Source organism: Magnolia sinica, chromosome 17 (genome assembly GCF_029962835.1).
Source record: "Magnolia sinica isolate HGM2019 chromosome 17, MsV1, whole genome shotgun sequence".
NCBI lineage: Eukaryota > Viridiplantae > Streptophyta > Magnoliopsida > Magnoliales > Magnoliaceae > Magnolia > Magnolia sinica.
In genome coordinates, this window is record NC_080589.1 from 30,865,415 (window position 1) to 30,880,813 (window position 15,399).

A 15,399-nucleotide genomic window follows, 5' to 3' on the forward strand; every position below is an offset into this window, starting at 1 on the left:
GCAGATTAGTGAGCGCTACGTTACTCAGAATCTGGGATCCATCGCTAAATCCGGTTGTTCGGGAATTTTTGGAAGATCTGGATCGGACTGGACCGCGTCGAAAGTCCGATGGCGATGATCTTAGTGCGGTCACCGAGTTGGGCTTGGTCTTCACCTCAAAAATCAAGTCGATCCGATGTTAAGGTCGATTTGGTTGAGTTCGGAGTGAAGAGTGTGAGAACGGTTGGAATTTAATAAGCTTTTATGAAATTGAGTCGTGTCGACCTGCGCGACGATTTTAAGCTATCGACCGTTGGATTCTGGACCCAATTTCACCCTCCGATCAGGATGGTTGGCCAGGCATATCCTAGTGCTTGTGGACTCGATCGAGTTTCGGTGGGACCGTTGAATTGAGTGTGGTCCGCCACGGCGATCGAAGAGCGGTCGGTACGAAAACTCCCGACCTAGATCCATGGTCATGAGCTTAAGTCCGACCTTTCGTGGTTATAGGCCCACCGAAGTGCTTCGTTGGATCGAGAAAGGCGTACTTTGGTTATAACCTAAGTATACCTTGACCCGGGTTATTTCCATCATTTTAAGGCCTATATATAGTCCTTAAACCCTAGTTCTCATTTCCATACGAATTTTCTCTAACCCTAGCTTGGAAAGAGAGTGGAAAAGAGAGAGTTAGTGAGAGAGATTGGTTGGTGAATCATCTTGATTCTTCCTTGTTCTTCTTCACCTTTGAACCTTTACTTTGAATCGTTCCTCTGACGGTTCTGAGTTCTTTTGGGGTAAGTTAAACTAACCCTAATTTGTGTTAGAGCTTAGATTAGACTTGGTGTTGTTGTATCTCATTTCTATCCTTATTTTAGGGTATTCTTGCGCCGTTGACGAAGACAACTCGTCTAAATCAGTTGGCTATTCTTTCCTCGCTTAAGGTGCGGACTTTAAGTGTATAGGTTATGGTTTTCAAGGCTTTCAATCCCGATAGTGATTTATTCTTGTTATGGATGAGATTTCACATGTCAAATGTTATGTTTACATTGCTTTCGATATGCATGTGCTATGTTGAGATTTGTGTATTCTAAGTGTATTTATAAAGTACCGTATACGTATAAAATACGCACTATGTTTGCCATGATTTTTGGTCATGTATGTATGCTAGATGCAGGTATGACAACTCCTTGGAAGAAGGACTTGTCTAAGTGCATGTATTTCAACATGCGTCATGTATGTTGTTCCATGGATGCTAAGGGTTTGTAGAGATGCATGAATGACCTACGTGTAACTGTGATTACACTAAATGCGGGCGTTGAGAAGTGATTCTCAATACTTCTATGGATGCGCATGATTTCCTTATGCATTTACATTCCAAGTTATTTAAATTCAAGCATTCCTATGCTTACATTTATGTTAAATTGATATTCTTCAGATGTGTATGCACCATGATTTGAGTGGTTGTTCCATTACTGTTTTACATTCCATATGAATATTTGTCGTAGTGTAGGATGTTTGGGACTATGCCTTAGTCCAGAAATCGGTAATTGACCCTTTGGTCGTGGTTGAGATTGCTTTCGCCACGTGAGACGCATTAGACGAACCCGAGTCGTATTAGAGTTGGCGGCAGTGGTTTGGCCACGCGGAGTGTTTGCGCACTCTATGTCGCTCAATTCAACGTGCGCTCGTGCTAGTCGAGTTCGTCAACTAACCCGATTGTCCGTGTATGTTAACCATGTATGGACGCCATCGCTTGAATCTAGGGTACCGAACTTACCAAAGGAAATCCTAATAACCATGGTACCGATCCGCTAAGACTCATGAGCCGACATGGTGGTATGGGACACCGTGGTCGAGCCGTCGGCCTACGCCGGGTGACGAGCCTCCCGTAGTGACCAAAGTGAGCAACTAAACTCGTGAGCCGATTATGGTGGTATGGGACACTATATTCGTCTTTGTCGGCCTACATTGATTGGTGACGAGCCCTTTGTAGTGACCTCGAGCATACCCGGATACCGCAAGGAGGTGACGAGCCGATCCGTGGTAGTAAGGGCATGAAAGGCGTGCATTGATTGGTGACGAGCCCTTTGCTACGACCTCAACTATATGATCGTATGAGATGTCTAGGATTGACGACCCTAGTATGGATCACTGTTGGATGGTGATATGAGGAAGGTATCTTAGCTTCCCAATCTCGCTGTATGAATTGGACTAATAACAACTTGGTAATCATATCCATGCACCGCATTTGCATGTGCTTTGTAGATGTGGCGCACTTTGAGGCGATGTCATGCGTAACGTAAGATGAAGACGCCGAGGGTGTACGCGTGAGGGCACGCATCATATTGCATTCATACCGCATTAACAAGAGTACTTAGGATTTATTTAATTGTCCTCCTTTATCATTACTGTTTGATTGAATCGATAACATGTTAACCAGTGCCTTATTGTTCCACCGAGTTGATCACTCACTCCCACGTCGGCGGTGTTTCACACCCACCAGTCCTTAGGCCCCGATGTTGCAGATGTGGATGCGACGCCCGAGGCAGAGCAGGAGCTGGATGACGACGAGGCCGCCTTCTCCTATATGCACTGACGGGTTCTAGCGAGCCTCGTGCGACCTATGGGATGACTATTTTGGGAACTCGAAATGATGTAACTTGTACTTATAATTTTGATAAATAACACTTTTACACGATCTGGTTGTATATGTAATTCAGGGACTTACACTTGTACACATATTTTACTATAAGTCTTCCGCTTGCTTTATTCACTTATCCCTGAATCATATCTGCGTTTTGGCTTAATCTATCCCATGTTTATGTGCTAATACAGTCAACATACATCATTCATTAATTATGTTGCATCATGAATCATACGATAACAGAGTAAGCGAAAATACTCATAATCAGTAAATCGTACATTATCATAATAATGCGGAAACATACTAGTAAGTCTATAAATCATTCAATATCAGAATATGCGATGCAAATCGGCTATACAAATGTAAAATAATAGAGCGCCAAATATCAGATCCCGATGATGTAAAACAATATGTAAATCCTGACGAGCCACGAATACCATCAACCTCATCCAAGCCATATAAATGTAGAAACATAGTAACCCAAAATACTAAATGTTGTGAATGCAATGCAATATGTGGTGTGAATGAAATGACTAAGCTAAAGTGAAGAAGAGATGATAGTACGTAGTATCACAGGTTATGGGGTCCATCACAAGGGACCTTTATCCAAACCAGTCCCACACCTAAATTTGGATAGCCAGACTCAATGTGGTAAACCCCTGACCTCAAGTTAGTCGCGCGCCTCGACCGAAATTCTTGCCATTATGAAGGTACACAAAATTAGTTGTGCACCACAACTCAAGTGGATAGTTAATGAATGAATGAATGAGTATGCAACTCCTTCTCAATAAGTTCACGTATCAGTACGGTTCCTCTATGGGATCATCACCGGGGTCTAGTACACTCCAAACCAGATTGTGCCCCGTCGCGTGCAACCAGGTGAGTGGAAGAGGCCTAACTATCCACCTGACCAGTAGTCAGCCAATACCTACCTGACATGTCAATAGCATACCCATTTATGAGCTGGTCAAACTCAGTCTAGTTTTGCCCAGTACGAATTGGGTGGATAAGGGCACAACCCCTCCCAACTGACTATGACATAGTAGGAGACGTGACCTACTAGTATTCGGCACTCGGGCGCTATGTATCCATTTAGTCTAGACGTTGGGGCGTCTCCTGGCCACGGGGGTTTAAGGACTTTCACCCATGGACATCCAAAGTGCCTAGATGCTCAAACCAAACATTTTCGGTGTCCCATCTGGCCATCCACGATATGCCTGTAGAGGCCACATCCCTGATGTCACTAGGGCGTATAGTAATCACAATACAATGCAAGATGCATGAGTCATACAATCCAATCATGCATCAATCTTGCACATACTGTGCGCTCATGTGAGACAATCTCCACCTATCAGGGAGTCTCATAACAACCTTCCCAATGACATATGCAATGGTCAACCACATCTCATAACAAACATGTAGATGATGTGTATGGGCATGTATTATGATGCTATGCTATCACATACTCATAATTGGTATCAGATGATATACTCGTAATTAGTATTAATAATTGGCCTCGACAATCATGACAATCAGCCTCAATAATCATAATCGGCGTCGGCCTCGATAATCGAAATTGGCCTAACAAAGGGCCAAAGGGAAGGTCACAATGAGGGCATTTAGCCATCATTGCCCATCAATGTAGACATTTAACTAACATTGCTCCCAAAAAGTGGCCTATAAGAGCCAAACATATGGTGGGCCAATGGCCTCACACAATAGCCTAATATACACCACCATGGGCCTCTCTAAAGGGCCTAATACACGTCATGATGGGCCTCACATATGGACCACACATACATCACACTGGGCCTCACTCATGGGCCTCATATACACAATAAGTGGGCCCTAAACATGGGCCAAAGATACATCTCAGTGGGCCTTACCAAATGGGCTGTAAATATATCATAATGGGCCATGAATACATCAAGTCGAGCCTCATTCAAGGGCCGAAATATATGGTCTTCAGATACATAATAGGTGGGCCCTACACATGGGCCATAATTACATCACATGGGCCTCATAAACATCAAGTGGCTCGTATCAATGGACTGCGCTAATGGGCCTCTTATACATCAAGTGGGCTGCATCAATGGGTTGCACCAATGGGCCTCATACACGGGCTGCAAATATAACACAATGGGCTTCACCAACTGGGCCTTAAGTACATCACAATGGGCCCCAGCACATAGGCTGGGTATGCATCACATTGGGCCTCAAACATGGGTCTTAGGTACATCGTAATGGGTCATATCCCATGTGCCCGAAAACTGATCGATGACAAGGATAAAAGATATATACCATGGTGAACCGCAGCCCATGAACGACGTACATACAAAACATACCTCAGGTGAATCCTGTCCCAATTGGACGGTGCCGATAAAATACATGCTCCACGATAGGGCCCACCGTCTTATAGATGATATAGATAAAACACATACATCATTATGGGACCCACCGTCCACGTACTGGACAGTGGACGGTCTGGATCAGAACATTCATCACGGTGGGTCACATACAATCACGATGGGCCTCGACACATGGGCTATAAATACATCACATTAGGCCTCACTCATGGGTCACATATACATCACATGGGCCTTATACAAGGGCAACATATACATCAATTGGGCCACATTACATGGGCTTCATATACAACACATCGAGCCTCATCATATGGGCTTCATAAATATCAAGATGGGTCAGAACAATGGGTCTCATATACATCAAGATGGGTCGGAACAACAGGCCTCACATACATCAAGATGGGCCCATCGAAATATCATCTGGACCGCACCACAAATAGTAGTGGAGATAATGATTTCGCCGATTAAACAGTTCACAGGCCCACCATAACGTTTATTTTCCATCCAATCTAATCATACGGTCACAAAGACCTGGATCAAGAGAAATAACAAATATCATATTGATCCAGACGGTTGGGCACCACCATCCAGATGATGGACAGTGTGATGAAACATATACCTCAAGGTGAAGCCACGAGGGTGGCCCACCAGCTGGGAGACCCAGATGCTGCTGCGGCTGGTATATCATGTAGGTCCTAGAACCTGCTGCGTCAACAACAACTATAGAGCTGGTGTGTGGTACACCAGCCAATCCAATCCCCTTCACAGGTGGGTCCCACGTGGGGCCCACCATAACGTTTATTTCCCATCCTATCTGTTGATAAGGGTCACACAGACCTAAATAAAGAGGAAAAATAAATTTCATATTTATCCAAAACTTCTGGGACCCAAAGAAGTTCCAATGGTAGACATTCAACTCACCACTATTTTCTGTAGTGTGGACCACCTGAGCTCCGTGTACAGCTCATTTTTAGGGTGCCCCATTATTTAAAGGGGACCCATCAAATGCACAGTATTGATGTTCAACAAATATCACGGTAGGGCCTATGGCTAGGACCCACGCCCCTGCCCTTACAACAAGCAGCAGGACGCTGCTGCAACGTCCTCTAGACGATAACAGCAGCAGCGTATGCTATATTATTTTTTTATTTTCTTGTAGTTTTTCATAGGTGGGGCCCACATCAGGAGGATTCACTCTGCCAGTTGGGTTCTCCGGTTCGAGACAGGTCTAACAAGCCCTATATTCGACATGTTTTATGCACAGAAACATCACAACAGGCCCTAACAGTTTATATCGTCCAAAACCACTATTTTATACCATATAGCCCACCAGAGATTCGGTTTGGCTTCATTTTTTGGCTCAATGCCTAAAATGAGCTGGGAGATGGGATGGACAGCGTGGATTAAATACATGCATCATGTGTGGGGCCCATAGAACTTGCAATCATTAATACAATAACTTTATTGCTGTTGTACATGTACGCCAACCAATCTACTGCAGGTGGTGGGTCCTACGTGACCATACCTCACAGTAGAGTTCACACGTGTGTGGGGCCATGTCACGCCCCAAATTTGGAAACCGGGCTCACAAAATTCCCGATCACCGAATCTGGTGCCGACAGCCTCCATAGTCCCCCATTCTCAGCTCCCAGCGTCCATATGCCAGATTCCGATCCTAGGATCTTACAAAGAGGATTTTTCCAACTTACATTTAACTTGTAATAAGCATAACCACAAGTTTACCCAAATCACAAAGGAAACGTCATCATCACATATCCACTAATATAAACATTTGAATACAGTACTGAAAGGGAATTACATATAACAAAATCAAAGCTCCAGAGGTTCGCTGCATGCTCCAAGCTCAACGCTGCTGCAACCTAACGCCACCTGCACGCATCTATTGTGCATAAGCTTATAGAAAGCTTAGTGGGTGGTGAAAGTGTGTGCACAAGGTAAGTGCCAAGTAAGCAATATCAGAGTAATCAGAGTAAGTGGAAATACAAACAAGCCCATAAATCATACAATATCAGAGTAATGCAAAAACATGCTAATAAACCCATAAATACTATCAACCTTATCCAAGCTATGTGATGCAAAAATATAATAAACCAATATCCTATACTGATGAAGCAATGTAGATCAGCTATGCAATGCAAAAACAGTAAGCTAAATACTATGTGCTGAGGATGCAATGCAATATGCGATGCGAATGAAATGACCAAGCTGAAGTGTGGAGTTGGGATGATAGTACGTAGTATCGCATGCTATAGGGTCCATCACAAGGGACTTCTATCCAAACCAGTCCCATACCTAAATTTGGATAGTCAGACTCAAATTGGTAAACTCCTGATCTTAGGTTAGTCACGCGCCCAACCGAAATCCTGACCATGCGAAGGTACATAATAATTAGTTGCACACCACCAGCCCGAGTGGATAGTGAATGAAATGAATGTATGAGTATGCAACTCCTACTCAATAAGTCCACATATCAATACGGTTCCTCTCTGAGAAATCATCAGGGTCTATTACACCCCAAACCAGATTGCCGCCCCATTACACGCAACAAGGTGAGTGGAAGAGACCTCACTATCCGCCAGCCAATATCAGGCCCGGCTCGTCGATAGCGGACCCATTCCTTGAGCTGGTCAGACTCAGCCTAGCATTGCCCCCTCCTCTCGGGTAGGTAAAGCCATACTCCCTTCCAACTGACCATGACATAGTGGGAGATGCGGCCTAACGGTATACGGCCCTCATGTGCTCATGCATCCACTCGGTTCAGACGTTGGAGCAACCTCTGAAACCAAGAGGGTTTAGGGACTTTCACCTAGGATATCTCTAATACCCCATGTAGAACAAATTTTTGGTGTCCCATCTGGCCATCCACGAAATACCTGTGGAGGCAACGACCCTGATGTTGCTAGGGCGTACAGTAATCATAACACACAATGTAAGATGCATGAGTCATACAATCCAGTCATGCATTAATCCTGCGCATACCATGTACTCATATGAGACAATCTCTGCCTATCCGGGAGTCGCATAACAACATGCCTAATGACATATGCAATGGTCAACCACATCTCATAACAAACATGCAGATGATGCGTATGGGCATGTATCGTGATGCTATGTTGTCACATACTTGTAATCGGTATCAATAACTGGCACCGACAATCGATAATCGCCCTCGACAATGTGGACATTTAACCAACATTGCCCCCAAGGAGTGGCCCACATAGAGCTAAACATATAGTAGTTCCATGGCCTCACACAAAGGCCTAATACACATCATGATGGGCCTCAAATACGAGCTGTATATACATCACAATGAGCCTCAACTATGGGCCGCATATACATTATATGGGTCTCAACAATCGGCCTCGACAATCGAAATCGGTCTCGTCAATCGGCCTCGACAAATCAGAATCGGCCTCGATACTTGGCCTTAACAATTAGAATCGGCCTATTTAATCGGAATCGACAATCGACCACGACAATCAGAATTAATCGATAATCAGCCTCAATAATCGGCACTCAGTCACGATAATCGGCCTCGATTGCTAATCGGTCAATCGGACACGACAATCAAAATTGGCAATTGGTCACGATAATCGGCCTCGATCGCTAATCGGTCAATTGGCCATGACAATCTGAATCGATCGATAATCAGCCTCGATACTCGGAATCGACAATCGATCACAATAATCAGCCTCGATCGCTAATCAGTCAATCGGCAACAACAATCAGAATTGGCAATTGGTCACGATAATCGGCCTCGATCGCTAATCGGTCAGTCGGCCATAATAATAGAAATCGATCGATAATCGGCCTCGGTAATCAGAATTGATAATCGGTCACGATAATCAGCCTTAATCAGTAATCGGTCAATCGGCCACGACAATCAGAATCGACAATCAATCACGTGAATCGGAATCGCCAATCGACTACAACAATCGGAATAGGAATCGGACACGACAATCGAGATCGATCGATAATCAGAATCGGTAAATCGATAATGTTAATTAGAATTGGCAATCGGACACGACAATTGGGATCGATCGATAATCAGAATAGGCAAATCTATCATGTCAATAGAAATTGGCAATCGGACATGATAATTAAGATCGATCGATAATTAGAATCGACAAATCGGTCACGTCAATTGAAATTGACAATCCGCCACGACAATCAAAATCGGAATCGACCTAAGGGAAGGTCACAATGTGGACATTAAACCATCATTGCCTAATAATGTTGCCATTTAACCAACATTGCTCCCAAGGAGTGGCTCATATAAGAAATTCATACACAACGTAATGGGGCATACATGTAAGTGCTATACTTTATATCCCTGTTTGTTGTCAAATTTGTGATGCCAAAATCACTGTTATGTTATATATAACCTGCTTAAGTGAAGCTCTCTCAAGGATCAACATACATGAACAAGCTAAGCTCACATCAAGCAAAGCTCACAAGTACAAGAATCAATCTTGAATGAAAGAACTGCTCACAAGACTCAAGCTGAAAAGAAAAAGAAAGTACAAGGCAAGACTCAAGCTTAAAGACTCAAGTGAAACTCAAGCCACTTTCATGATTGAGCTACTTCAAGGTTTAGTCTACATCAAGACTTCAAGGCTCATTCTTCATGGTCTCTTGTTTCAATGTCCATACTTCATGATTGAGGTTTGTTTGACCATAGGATGACCTTAGAAAGTAGGTCATTTCGGATACATAAGTCGAATGTTATTTTACATGTGATTGGTCTGTTTCGACTAGTTCTTAGGTCTGCTTCGACTAGTCCTAGACTTGCTCGACCACCTAAGAAAATCCTCGATCATCGTAAGTTTGTTACAATATTCTAGGATAAAATCATAGCCTTCGACTAGTCCAGAACTGCTCGACCGATCGTAGGAACAGGTCGATCGATCTTCGACCTCCGTAGAATCTACGACTCAAGTCCAAATGGTTCACAGGACCTACGACTGGGCCGAAGGAAACCCTACGACCGGATATAGTGACCTACGACCAGGAGGGCTACGACCAACCGTAGAACGGCCAAAGCATATCCCGCCGGATTTTTCAAATATCTCATAGAGCTTCGACTAGTCGTAGAGCACTCTAGACTACGAAGACACGATCTTTTCACTTATAAATAGAGCACGAATCTAAGAAATCATCGATTTAATTATAGTATTCAAGCCAATCTTCGTCGAACTTCCGAGAGATAATTTTGTGCTCCATCTAAGCTAAGTGTGCTTATTTAATATCTTCTTTCCTTAGCTTTATTTTAATTGATTTTGTTTCTTATATTCCAATCTATTTGATAAAGAGGAATTGTTATTCCCTTTCTTTGGAATCAAAATCAATTAAGGCAAGCCCTATTTGGTTTAATTTAAAATCAATTAGAACTAGAACCATTGTAATCGAGTCGGACATTGAACTTGGACATTCAATCATCTACTTTGATTTGGTTCTACCGGTGCTACAACGAAGGAGATATTCGTATTTTACATTTATTGTAAATTCCTTTCTATTATTTTGGTTTCTTTCAAGATTTGCTTAAAAATCTTGTTATATTGGTTATACGAGGAAAGCCAGGAAAACTCGTAAGTGGGGTTTTTAATTGTGTAAGCCCACATACAAAGACACAATTGTAAGGTTTTGGGTGAACCTGGGAAAACCTATCTTTAGTGAACGCTAATATCCACTGTGTGAGGATATTAGGAGTGGAGTAGCTTATTGTGACGCTGTTGGAAAACAGTATGAGAACACACAGTCTAAACACAATAAATCCATTGAGTTGTGGTTGATTGAATTATACTTTTAATTATTTTTATTCTTTTGTGGGATGTATGTATGGTGGTGAATGTTGTAATTATTTCAAGCTTTGTGAGAATGTTGTAATAGCTTAGAATTTACTTTCTGCTATTCCTTTATAAGCTTGTTTTTCAATTTCATTTTGAAAGTTGTTCCAGCAAGGTTGCCCTGCCATTTTTATGGTGTATGGCTGTCCCTAGAACAATACATCTTTAATTACAAGTTATTTCAATTCAGTTCATATTTGTTTTTGTATTCCTCTTCGATTTGAGACTTGATACAAAGACCTTTCTAGAAATAAGGTTGTCCTACCATAAACTCGTTTTGGTGTAAGGTTGTCCTTAGAATAACGTTTGGATCAACCTGTCAAGATCTGATTTTTGAGGTTTTTTTTTTTTAGTGCATTTTGAGTTAGTTTGGCTTTAATTTACTTTATTATTCCGCTGTTTTAAGTTTTTATTTGGCATTGTCCTATTCACCCCCCCTCTAGGACATATAGCTTGGCCTTTTCAAGTGGTATCAGAGCCTAATAGCTCCTTTTAATTCTTGGATTTAATTCCTGAGCTAACGATTTAAGCTATTTAAGATGTCAAATTTTGATAGCCTTTCAGTCACTAGGCCTCCACCCTTTGATGGCTCCAACTATGCTTATTGGAAAGCCAGAATGAGGATCTTCCTCAAATCAATGGATGAAAATGTGTGGCAAGCCACGGTGACTGAATGGAATCCTCCTATCATGGAAGTTACTGGGGTTGATGGTTCAAAGTCTATGAAAACCACACCATATTACCAATGGACCACCCTTCAGAAAAGTGAGAGTAGTGCAAATGCTAAAGCACTAAATGCAATTACTTGCGCACTATCACCGGATGAGTTCAAAAGAATCATCTCTTGTGATACTGCAAAGCAAGCTTGGGATATATTAGAAATGACACACGAGGGTACTACAATTGTCAAAAAATCTAAAGTCCAACTCCTCACAACCAGATTTGAAGAAATTCATATGGAGGAAAATGAGATGTTTATGGACTTTTACACTAGATTGAATGACATTGTAAACTCAATGTGGGGTCTTGGCGATAAAATCCCAGAAAGTAAAGTATGTGCAAAAATATTACGCTTACTTCCTGAACGGTTCAATTCTAAAGTAACCGCAATTCAGGAACTTCGTGATACGGATAATATGAGGGTTCAAGAACTAGTTGGTTCTCTACAAACCTACGAGTTAAACTTTAAAGCTCCTAAAGGTAAATCTATCGCGCTAAAATCTTCTAAATGTAATTCAGAAGAAAATTCTGATTCAGAAGATATGGCTCTTTTAGCTAAAAATTTTACAAAATTTTCAAAAGCAAGAAAAGAGTTGATTTTCAAAAATCAAATGACAAAAGGAAGTTTAGACCCAAATCTCAAAAATCTTTGAAAGATAGTCAATGTTACAACTGCAAGAATATGGGCACTTAGCAAATAGATGTCCTAAAAGGGACAAACCCAAGAAGAAGGGTATGTTGGCTACATGGGATGAATCATCGGATTCTGAAGGTTCTTCTGAATGAAGATTCTGAAACCGAGTCCGGCAATGAGGTCAAAGCTCTTATGACTCTAGCCAAATTCACATTTTCAGATAATGACTCTACAAGTGAAGAAAATCTCAATAGTGAATGTGAAAATGAAGATGATCTTCAAGATGCTTACAATGCCCTATATAAGGAAAGTTGTAAAATTGTTGTCAAACTAAACTTCCAAAAGAAAAGTTTTCTAAACTCAAAAATTGTTTTGAATCACTTGTCTTAGAAAAATCACAAATTTCAGATAATTTTGAAAAATCAAAATGTGATTTGGAATTTAAAAACTCTCAAATTGTTGATTTAAAATCTGAAATTGAGAAACTTAAAAGTGAAGTTCTTCTCTTCCGAGTTTAAAGGACACATGGAAATATGCCCAAGGTGATCCAAAGTTAGAAAAATTGTTATCCGGATCAAGAAAATGTGGCGATCGATCCGGGTTGGGCTATGATAAAAATCAACCTCCTAAACAAAAGTATACTCCTCCTATGTTTGTTAAAGGAGAGTCCTCAAACTCAAAAGGGAAAAGTACTTGTCAAGATTTTTCTAAAAATTCAAAAACTTTTCAAAAACCTAGAAACAACCATGTCAACTTTAATCGAATCGAAATCCACTAGCTGAAAAGATAGTTGATTTACTCAAGGAGCTATTAAAATCTAACTCTATAGGTCATTCCTACAAATATACACAAAAGAAGACCAACTATGTTCCTAAACCCAAAAAAAACTTATGAAATGGGTTCCTAAAGTCACCTGCTTGGTTGCTCACCGCTTTCAAAGCAACAAGTCATTCAAAGTGGTACTTAGACAGTGGATGCTCCAGCATATGACAGTGACAAAGCCTTATTCACCGATTCTGAAAGATATGACTGATGGTTCACCACATTTGGTGATGGAAGCAACATCGCAAGATTATAGGCCAAGGTACGGTTCAACTTTTTAATCTTCCGTGTTTAAAAATGTTTTATATGTTGAAGGCCTAATGCACAACTTGCTTAGTATATCACAAATATGTGATAATAACCATAATGTTCGGTTTTCTAATCAAAGCTGTGAGATATTAAATAATAAGGGTTCTGTAATATTAACTGGACGTAGAACGTCTGAAAATTGCTATATTATTAGTGAATCCAGCTCATCTAATCAAACATGTTACATGGTCCATACAGACGAGACTGATTTATGGCACAAATGTCTTCGATCTGTACATTTTCGAAATTTATATCGATTGAGCAAACGAGAACTAGGAAGAGGGTTACCCAAACTTAAAAAATTAGATAAAAATGTGGTGAATGCCAGATAGGCAAACAAACAAAGAACTCACACAAAAAGGTGAATTCAAATACCACATCAAGACCACTCGAACTTCTCCACATGGACTTGATAGGACCTACCATAACGGAAAGTCGTGGTGGTAAAAGTATATCTTGGTAATAGTTGATGACTTTACCGATTCACTTGGGTAGTCTTCTTAAGGGATAAATCAAAACCCTTAAGAAGTAAGAAAAGTTCTCAAAAGGATTCAAACTGAAAAATCTTCTCAAATCAAGTAAAATTCGTAGTGATCATGGATCCGAATTTGAGAATAGCAATATTGAGAAGTTCTCTGCCGACCAAGGAATATTACATGAATTCTCTGCTCCCAAAACTCCTCAACAAAATGGAATTGTAGAAAGGAAGAATAGGGTGCTTCAAGAAATGGCTAATGTCATGTTGAATAGCATGAAGCTCTCTAAAAATCTTTGGGCTGAAGCAGTCAACACAGCTTGCTATATTATTAACCGAGTCTACACAAAAAAAGATAATAATAAAACGGCTTACGAATTGTGGTTCAATAAAAAGCCTACTGTTAAATACTTTCGAGTTTTTGGCAGCAAGTGCTATATTTTACGTGATCGTGAAAATTTGGGAAAGTTCGATACGAAGAGTGATGAAGGTATTTTTCTAGGATACTCTTTAAACAGTCGAGCTTATAGAGTTCTGAACAAAAGGACTGGTGTGATTCAAGAATCCATTAATGTTGTCATTGATGATCATTTAAACACACCAACTTCTAATTCAGATAATGATGAAGTACTAATCATTGATAAACCTGATACTTCATCAAATCAAACTGATTCTGAGTTGAGGACTGTTAAAGATCATCCAACCACACAAATTCTTGGAAACCCTCTCACTGGTGTTCGCACCCGTAGACAACTTGAGGATATATGTAATTATGTATGTTTTACATCCCAAATTGAACCATCTAACGTAAAAGAAGCGCTTACTGATGAGAACTGGATTGTTGCGATGCAAGATGAACTCAACCAATTCATAAGAAATGATGTTTGGTATCTCGTACCAAGACCTAAAGATAAACACATCATTGGAACAAAATGGATTTTCAAAAATAAGTCTGACGAATGTGGAAATATAATTAGAAATAAGGCTAGACTGGTGGTACAAGGTTATACTCAAATTGAAGGAATTGATTTCGATGAAACCTTTGCGCCAGTAGCACGTCTTGAATCTATCAGACTATTTATATCCATTGCATGTTTTAAAAAGATAAAGATCTATCAGATGGATGTGAAAAGTGCTTTTCTAAATGGCGATTTACATGAAGAAGTCTATGTTGAACAGCCAATGGGATTTGAAGATTCCAAAAATATTGATCATGTATATCGGCTTAAAAAGGCACTTTATGGATTAAAACAAGCACCTAGGGCATGGTATGAGAAACTAACGAAATTTCTTTTAACTCATAATTTTCAAATGGGATCTGTTGATAAAACTCTGTTTGTTAAAAAACAAAATGATCATATCTTAATGGTATAGATTTATGTTGATGATATCATTTATGGATCAACTTGTACTGACTTGACTACTGAGTTTGCAGATTTGATGAAATCACAGTTTGAAATGAGCATGGTTGGGGAATTGACTTATTTCCTTGGATTGCAAGTAAAGCAACAATCTGAAGGAATATTCATTTCTCAATCTAAGTATGCCTTGAATCTAATCAAGAGATTTGGATTTGAGAATGG